The following is a 9,071-nucleotide window of genomic DNA, read 5'->3' as shown; positions in this document are numbered from 1 at the left end:
CCATTTCCTAACAAATGGGGCAATGTCATTCTTTCTGATGGAAGCATAGAATTCCATTGTGTATATATACCACATTTTCTTGATCCATTCATCTACTGAGGGGCATCTGGGTTGGTTCCATATCTTCTTTTCATTTAAATTTTTAAATGAAAAAACATTCAGGAGACTTGGAGACCTAACAGTTGCAGAGTGTAGGTGTCTGGTTTTTATATCATAATTTTTAGCTGAAACATGCAGGGTATACTTTGCCATGGAATTACCTATTCCAGACCCATCAGATCAAGCCATATGTTAAGGATGTTCACTCTCCATGTTTATGGCCTGTTTGTATCTGATCTACTGTGTGCTACAGCAATTTTCATGATTATCTTTCCTTTCCAGTTTTTACAGTAATTTTATCGTCAGCCTTTGTGCTGCTATGTTTTGTTTCCCTTTGGCTCACAGAATGAGTTGGACATCACAGTTGGTTGGAAGCATTTGCCCTTCTGTGTATCAGGTGTGGGAGGTGGGGGGATTGCAAGGAAGGTTGTCATTGAGTTGGGTCGATGAAATGGCAAGGTATTGTATTGATTATTTATATCCATGTGGTTAAAGCTTATACACCCCCCAAATGTGTAGCCCCAGTAATGTTGTCAGCATAATGGTCCACTCTCTGAGTGATTGTAAGCTATTCCTAGATGAGCATCGGCCTGCCAAACATAACACTGGGCCTCACACATTTGACCTTATTTCATGTAGTCTCTCTTGCAGCTAGACCTGGCATAGAAGGCAGCACTTCCAGCTGGTACTTTAAGTTCACTGGGACACTGAAGATAATAAATGCGCTTGACATTTACAATTTAGTCTGCATTCACCACTGTAGTAAATATAACAGCAGTTGAATTGATGAGTGACCCGTATGCAGAGATAGATACAATCTCAGTGGAGAGTTCCCGGAGCTTCAAAGCTTGCGAGAAGAAATAAATACAACTGGGAGCCAAGAATGGATTGTGGATTATGGATGCTTAATATGTACATCCACTGCAAGAAAAATATAGCCAGGTATATGAGACAGAACTTATGTGAAGCAGAACTGATGTGCCCAGGTATGTCAGAGGAAGGAGCCGTTATCCCTAAACTGACACAGTCAGTTTAAAATGCAACCTCCCACTATAATGAGCTCAGCACAGGACCCTCAGAACTATTCGTAGAGTCACATGTTTCTGCATATGAGTGGCTGTTGAATAAATATAGGTGGAATTGTGAAGATCAGTATAGGACTGTGAAGGTAACTACACCTTTCTTCTCTCTCCCCTACCAAAATAGATGGAAAGAGAAAATGTTTATGCTCTTTCAGTGCTTTTCCATCACTATAAAGGAGAATCACAAAATTTGTGTGCTGTTACCCCTTGAATTTTGTTAAAAATACAAAAAGGCAAAAAGAAGGGCACCAGGCACTGTTGGCTCACACCTGTAATCCTGGCCACTCAAGAAGCTGAAATCTGAGGATCTCAGTTCAAAGCCAGCCCAGGCAGAAAAGTCCATGAGACTCTTATCTCCAATTAACCAGCAAAATGCTAGAAGGAGATCTGTGACTCAAGTGGTAGAGCAGCAGCTTTGAGTGGAAAAAGCTAAGTGAGAATTCAATGCTCTAAGTTCATGGCCCAAAACTTGCCTCTCCCCACCACAAACACACATACACAAACATACATCACCTGGCACCATTACCATCTCATATAAACCCTATTAGTATTTGGGTTAATATCTCCACACTCATTTTTCAATATCGGTATTCACGATTAATTTTAAAACATAAAGTATGAAAATCAACTTTAAAAAAATTGACCTTGTTTTTATGTTTTGTTTTGGTGCTGGGATCGAACCAGGGCCTTGTGCATGCCAGGCAAGCACTCTACCACTGAATCACATCCCTAATCATTGTCCAAACATCATGATTATCACCCTATGACATTTCTCCCAAGCTATTTTTTTCTTTTTGGGGTCAGTAGTAGAACTTGAACGAGGAGCCTCAAACTCACTCAGTTTTTTTTCACTTTCTCACCTGAGCCACACCTTCAGCCTGACTGTTGGCTAATTATTTTGAGGATGAAGCCTTGCAGACTTTTCTGCCTAGGCTGACATTGATCCATGATCCTCTAGATCTCAACCTTCTGAGTAGGTAGGATAGTAGATGTGAGCCAGCAATGCCAGGCTGAAAACTTTGCCATTTACTTAACAAACTCATATTGCCAACTCGCCTACCCAGGTATTGTGCTGCTCTAATCAGTACTGTAACCACCCTTAAGAAGGGGCAAATTCCTTTATACTGACTCCACTTAATGCTTCTGGGTGGCCTTTCTCTTTTTTGTAAATTAATTTTTATATCTTCTTGCTTGCAGGGTATCTAGTTTTCCTCTTTCTCTGGAAATTTGCTGCTGTCTCAATATGGAAAGGGCAGGAAATATTTAACAAGCTATTATGCAGAAGAGAATTTATACATGATGGCTGTGTGCTTTCCCTAAGGATGGGCTAATTCAGTGGTGAGAATTACAGGCAGGGGCAGAACTGTATAAGTGACCTTTGCAAGCATAAAGCAGGCTGCCTTGGAGAGTGATGGGCTCACAGCCCTGGGGCTCAGGCTGAGGCTGGAAAGACATCTGATGACCAGCTTGAGAAAGGATTCTCATTCTTATTTTGGATGACAGGAAGATTGGATTCGAGTTAGAATGGAAACTTTTCCGCAAATTTATGTGATCATAGGTGAGCCAGAGAAGCATTTCATTAACATAAATGTGAATGTTGCAGCTCTGGACATTCAGGGTGAAATTAGTCATTGAGAACATTTGACACACAGTGATTCACAATACTTTTTAGAAATTAGAGATCTAATTGTATGGAGGGACATTTTTATATTTATGCATTCTACATTTGGGCACATTTTTAAAAAACTTTTTGTCTGGCTCAGTTTGTTGACTTTACATTTGGTTGTATTTCCTGAGTGAATCATCTTCTGACAGGTATGTCAGAACTGATTGGGGAGTGGATGTACAGCTTTTTTGGTCTGATTGGGGCAGCTGTGACCTTTAATGTCAAGAGAAAGTCTGGAGTGAGTTGACATTGGCTCTCCACTAGATTCACATAATGAATAGAGTAACACATAGTGTTAGGTTGAGTGAAGCAGCCTGAGTTGACCAGCACTGAAATGCAATTTAAGGTACCGAGAGCAGGAAGGCTACAGGTAATGATGAAAGTAGCTTGTTACACGACACGTTTTTCTCAAAGCAGGAAATTTCTCCTTTTCTGCCAAATTCATAATCTCAAACATCCTGTTTGATGGCATGAAGATGCAAAGAGACAGAGCAGAAAGAACATCTCTGACCTGCGAGTTCCTTGATAGGCAGCTTCATAAGCAACTAATTACAGATAGTGTTGGTTCAGCTGACAATTTTCAAAGGATTTTCTAGTTGTGAGCACAAGGTCTGTTCTGAGGAAAGACAGTCTAATATGACAATGCAAGGAGAAACATGAAGGCTAACTTCTTTCCTGTTCTAAACAGGGAATAAATGGATCAAAGTCATTCTAAAAGGCTGTTTCTAGGGTAGCACTGGGATGATTTGCGGTGCTCTAACAAGCAAGACAATTAAGACATCTCAGCTGTCTATTAGGATGCTGGCAATCATCAACCCATCACTATATAAATAATGCCCACAAAAGTCATTTCAAATGCAAATGCTGCTTTAATATGTATGCTTAATTTTATATGACTATATAACTATGCGTTTGTTCTTTGATTTTTTATTTAAATTTTGTTCTTTTATATTTAAAGAAAATATACTTATTCATTAACTGTTCACTAATTGGCTGTTTGCTGATTTCCTCTGTATTACATACAGTTAAATAATAACTAAATATTCTATTTTTAAGAAAAGTATAGCTGGGCATCAGTGGCTCAGGCCTGCAATCCTAGCTACTCAGGAGCCTGAGATCTGAGGTTTATGATTCAAATCCAGCCCAGACAGACAAATCTAAGAGACTCTTATTTCCAACTAACCAGCTCAAAGCTTGGGCTTTTTGCTTTTGGAAGTGGAGCTGTGACTCAAGTGGTGGAGCATCAGCCTTGAGCAGAAAAAGCTAAGACAACGTCCAAGCCTTGAATTCAAGCCCTGCTACCGGAACACACAAAAAATAAAAACCTCAACAAAAAAAAAAAAGCCTAAACAAAAAGCCCAAAACCGGGGGTTGGAAAACTCCGAAAAAAAAGGTAAAACAATTGCTATCAACATTTCAGCAAAGTTTCTCTGTAACAGACTCTGGAGTCACCACCCCAACCAAGCATACAGGTGAACTAGATGATGCCACAGGTACTATGACTTGCTTAGACAATGCATTAATACTTTGTGACTCAGGAGCAATCCTCTTTTTCCATAATGTACATTGTGGGAGATAGATGAACCAATTCCTCTTTGCCTTCCCAGTGTTCATTCCAACTTTGCATTTGTCCACTTCAGTTCTACATTTTTCAAATACCTTGAACCACTCTTCAAATAGTTGAGGTTTAGTTTAATACATATCACTTAGGAAGAACGTTTGGTTTTTGAATTTATAAAGATATATATATATATATATATATATATATATATATATATGAGGGGAAAAGCATGTTTCTAATGCACTTGTAATTAACTCAGACTTTCATTTTTGCAATTGTTATTTGAAGCTAAAGTATTTCTTTTTGGCTTCAAAAATAATTTCTCCTAAAACGAAATGTCAGAGCTTATTAAAATTAAGTAAATGTACCCCTAAATTCATCATTTAGGACTCAAAACTAGTTTCTATAACATTTTACTACGTTCCAAACTTAATGAAATTGGTCATTTTTTTCTACAAAAACAAACTTGTTCTCCATGTACATTTCTTTCCAATTTCTTATTTTCTTAGATTGATTTCATTTCACGTTTTTTTTCCCCAGAATCATTTAGTATGAGCATATCACAGTCTAGGATAAAAATGGCTTTTGATGTCAAAAAAGAAAGAAGGGGAAAAATCATTAGAATTTCTTTTTCTGAGAAGTAATAACAAGTCTTTAAATGAATACTGCTTTTCACCATTCAGACATGACTAAACTTGGCATTAAACCCGTTCTTAATTCAATCCATCTGTTCTGTGCCCACTACTTTATTTTTAGTGCCACCACCTAAAATGTCTTGAAATATTTCACAGTAAAAATGATCACAAACACAACATTCTCAATTTTAATATATATACATATATGTATATGTAGGGGTGTGTGTGTATGTGTGTGCGTGTTCATCAATGAACCATCTTTCCTGAATGGGTAAAATTTATCTCATGTCTCTCTAATACCAAATAATATTCCTTTTAAAAAAATTATAGAAGTTTTATTCCAGGGAAGTTTAACCACCAATCATGTGGTTTACTCCATATGACATTTGAGTTTCAATTATTAATTGAGTGCAATGTCAAGTATATACCCTGGGTTTTACAAACGACTGCCAACAAAATAAAGCAGGAGAGAAAGGCACACCTTGTTTGTGCAATGGCTTACATTCCTTGGGTGGAGTGTTAGATAGTCATGAGCACTTCATCCAGGCTTTGTCTCTGTTTCTGACCATGAGCATTCTCTGCTTTCCTGGACCGGCTTGCAGAACAGCAGAGAATGTTCAGCAGCCAAACCTTGCTTGGGTCATTCCCAAGCTTTCCTTACAGATCCTTCTCTTTCCAAAACAGCCCTGGGAGTTTCTCAAAAAGACCTGATTGTATTTTTTTTTTTTTGGTCTACAGTTTCAGTCTCTGTATAGTTCAGAATAAGTTTCCTGTTTCATTAGGAATTCTTGGTATTTACTTTTTAAAGCCAAAAATCAGAAGTTTCACATACTCTAAACCTTTTTTATTTTACATGAGCCACGGTGTACATCAAAGATACATAGCCTTGTAGTTTTCATTTTCTAAGAATCCTACTGTTTTAGCTTCTGGGATAGCATGTTTTATACAGTTATTTTTTTAAGTCTTTTTATTCCTCACAAGAATCTGAAAATATTGGTAGGAAATGCAGAAAATTAAAACTTGTATAAGTAAGTGCATACTCTAATTTGTTCTAGTTTTAAGCAGAGTTTCAAAGAATAACTGATGGAATTACCAGAGGTGGTACCGTTGCATAGAGAGGTCGCCTGCAGTCTTCAGAGCTCTACTTTAATTTCTTCTTGCACAGAGGCAACCTTAAAAGGCTGAGCAATTTCCCTGAGCACCAGCCTGGTGCTGGACTCGTCAGCCAATGTGGGCTTAGCTTTTCACCAACAAGGTGATGTTTCTAACCTGCAGCTACCCTTGCACCTGAGGAATGAATGTAATTGGCAGAATGGGTCCCTTCTTATTCTCAAAGTCTGTGTTCTAGCAGAGACTTGTTTTTTTTTTTCCCTAATGCATAGATGAATTTATTTTGACAAAAGGTAACATCCTATCCTTTATCTTCTAATCTGTTCTCTATGATTGACATAATAATTAACTGTGAGAAAGGCATGATATTCCATGAGCATTCTCGGGCTTCTTGTTTCTTCTGAGAGAAGAATAGTTTTACCTTGACCAAACCCTTTTTTCTGTTTTCTTCCAAGCCTGGCATCACGGCTCAGCCTAGCCTTGCTCTTGACCTTTTCGTATCTCTACTGCGAATGTGAAAATTGAAGGCAGGAAGGGGCCAGGTTGTGAAAGGTTTCAAGGGTTCAAGTGGGGATATTGGAGGTGTTTGGATAAAAAGAAATGGCTACAGAGAAGATACTTTAAGGAGTCCTTGACTAGTTCACTCCCCAAGATAATTAAAGTAGTCAAATGAATGTCTGGAGAATTCTTGATGACTTCCCATGCCTGGCATGGATTGAACATTAGATATTGCCTTAGCAGCGCTCAAGGATATTGAATGAAGTCCTCAAAGCTTAATTAAGCCTGAGTCCAAGGCTTAAGTGTATGAGAATGCAGCAAATTTTCCCAACTTGCCTATTATGTGTTTACAACCTGCATCTTTCCGCAGGTCACCATTTCAGATCGCCTTTATAACTCCTGGTTGTTTTCCCCACATTGCAAAGCTGTAGCTGTACATGCAATAGATTCTAACAGACCCAACTAGTCACTCCAAGCTTTTCCAGTAACCTGTTCCCAGAATGAGCACTTCTTCCAGAACCCACTACGGAATGAGTTCCAGCATATTGTTCTACAAGCTATGACCTGTTAACAAATGACATTTTTTTTTAAAGCAGTAGGTTGGGGGAGGGCAGAGGATGGGCAGCTTCTAATTTCTAATACCCACAAGTCCCACTGGGAAGAGAAATGGTACCTGGAGCCGCACCCCATCCACGGCCACGTTTCTGACTCCCCCATCCCCCAAGTAGCACTGAGGGCTCCAGAGCAAGAATCTGATGAATTGTATCTCAGGGAAGGCATCTGCAAAAAAAAAAAATTAAGTTCATTTGTATTTGGCAAACAAGTTATTCATGCACAGAATCCAGCTTACAGGTTAATATGTTGTCTCAAGACCCATGAAGTGGTTTCTGTGCTCAGAAGGGAAAAGGAGAAACAAGGGGACAATTGTGTCTACTATATTTGTTTCCCTTACAGTAATGTACAGCCCTTACTCTTTCAGGACTCCAGGAACAGTGAGGCAATTTGAGCTAATGGCCTGGGTAAGGGCCTTCTGGGAGTTAATCCTGAGTTCACTATGGACTGACAGACCAATCTACAGCCAGCTAACCCCTTGGCATTTTCAATTTTCTTATCCATGGAAGGGGGATCGCTATAAAGCTCTTCGACTCACAGTGGTCTTTGTGATTAAGTAATTAATGTGTGCCAAATTCACTGAGATCAGAAAAAAACTATATAAATGCTAAGAAGTATTATTGTAACAAATCCTAATTTCTTATCTGGTTAATTTCCTGGGAGGCTGGACAAAAAGGAGAAACTGAATTGGATTTACAAGATGGGAGTAATTTGGGTCTACTGCATCATGATTATGTAAGATCTGTTTACAGAGACTTTCAAGTGTGATTCTGTCCCCTTGAAGACAAGAATGGTTTGAATTAAATGATATTGTTTCATGGAAAATATCTATGGTGATTTCTTTTTTCTTTTTTTTTAAATCAAATGCATGACCACTGCTAGCTTTAAAGGTTTTGTTTTTGTTTTTGTTTTTTTATTGTGATTAAGTGATTACATAAATTTCACAAATTTCGTAGTCTTGTGAGATAGTGATACTTGGTTAAAGTCACAAACACAATCTATCCTTCATGGGGCATGATTTCTTCATGGGGGTGATTTCTTTTTTAAAAATCTTTTTATAAATTATTTTCTTGAAGTAGTTGTGATTTAACAAAGCAGTTTATAAAGACAACGCATCTTGATCAATGTCACCTCTCTCAACATTCTCACCCATCCCTCCCCAACCCACTCCTTTCCTTACTCTACTTAATTTTGTTGGATACACATGGAATTCTAGATTGCATTCTCCCTCTCTTCTCCTCTTTATTTTTCTTCTTCATTAATCTGCCCCTTTCTCCTCGACCCCACCCCACCCCTATTTTAAGTACCCACTTCTTGGTGCTTATTTTGTTGAATTTTGATTTTGCCTTTCTAAGGAATTGTACTATTTAGGTTCTCCCTTGAATCTACCTTATTTCAGTTAATACATTTTGTGTGTGTGTGTGAGAATACCATACAGAGGAGTTACAATTACATGGGCAAGATAACGAGTACATTTCTTATCAAGCATTGTTGCCTCCTCTTTGTTTCCCCTTCCCATCCCTTCCCATATTCCCCTCCTCTCCTCACCCGATCCTCCCCCCACCTGATCCTCCCCCCACACCCTCACCAAAGTTGTAAAGTTCGTTTTTCTTTTTCTTTTTAATTGTGAAAATACTGTACAGAGGGGTTACAATTACATGGGCAAGATAATGAGTACATTTCTTATCAAGCATTGTAGCTTCCTCCTTTGTTTCCCCTTCCCATCCTTCCCATCCGCCCCCCCAATCTTCCCCCTCCCACCAAAGTTGTAAAGTTTGTTTTCAACATAACGACTTGTACATCTCATT

This window comes from Dipodomys ordii, unplaced genomic scaffold, assembly GCF_000151885.1.
Source record: "Dipodomys ordii isolate 6190 unplaced genomic scaffold, Dord_2.0 Scaffold3, whole genome shotgun sequence".
NCBI classification, from domain to species: Eukaryota; Metazoa; Chordata; class Mammalia; order Rodentia; family Heteromyidae; genus Dipodomys; species Dipodomys ordii.
The sequence above is the reverse complement of the archived record's forward strand: the minus strand, read 5'-3'. Positions refer to the sequence as shown.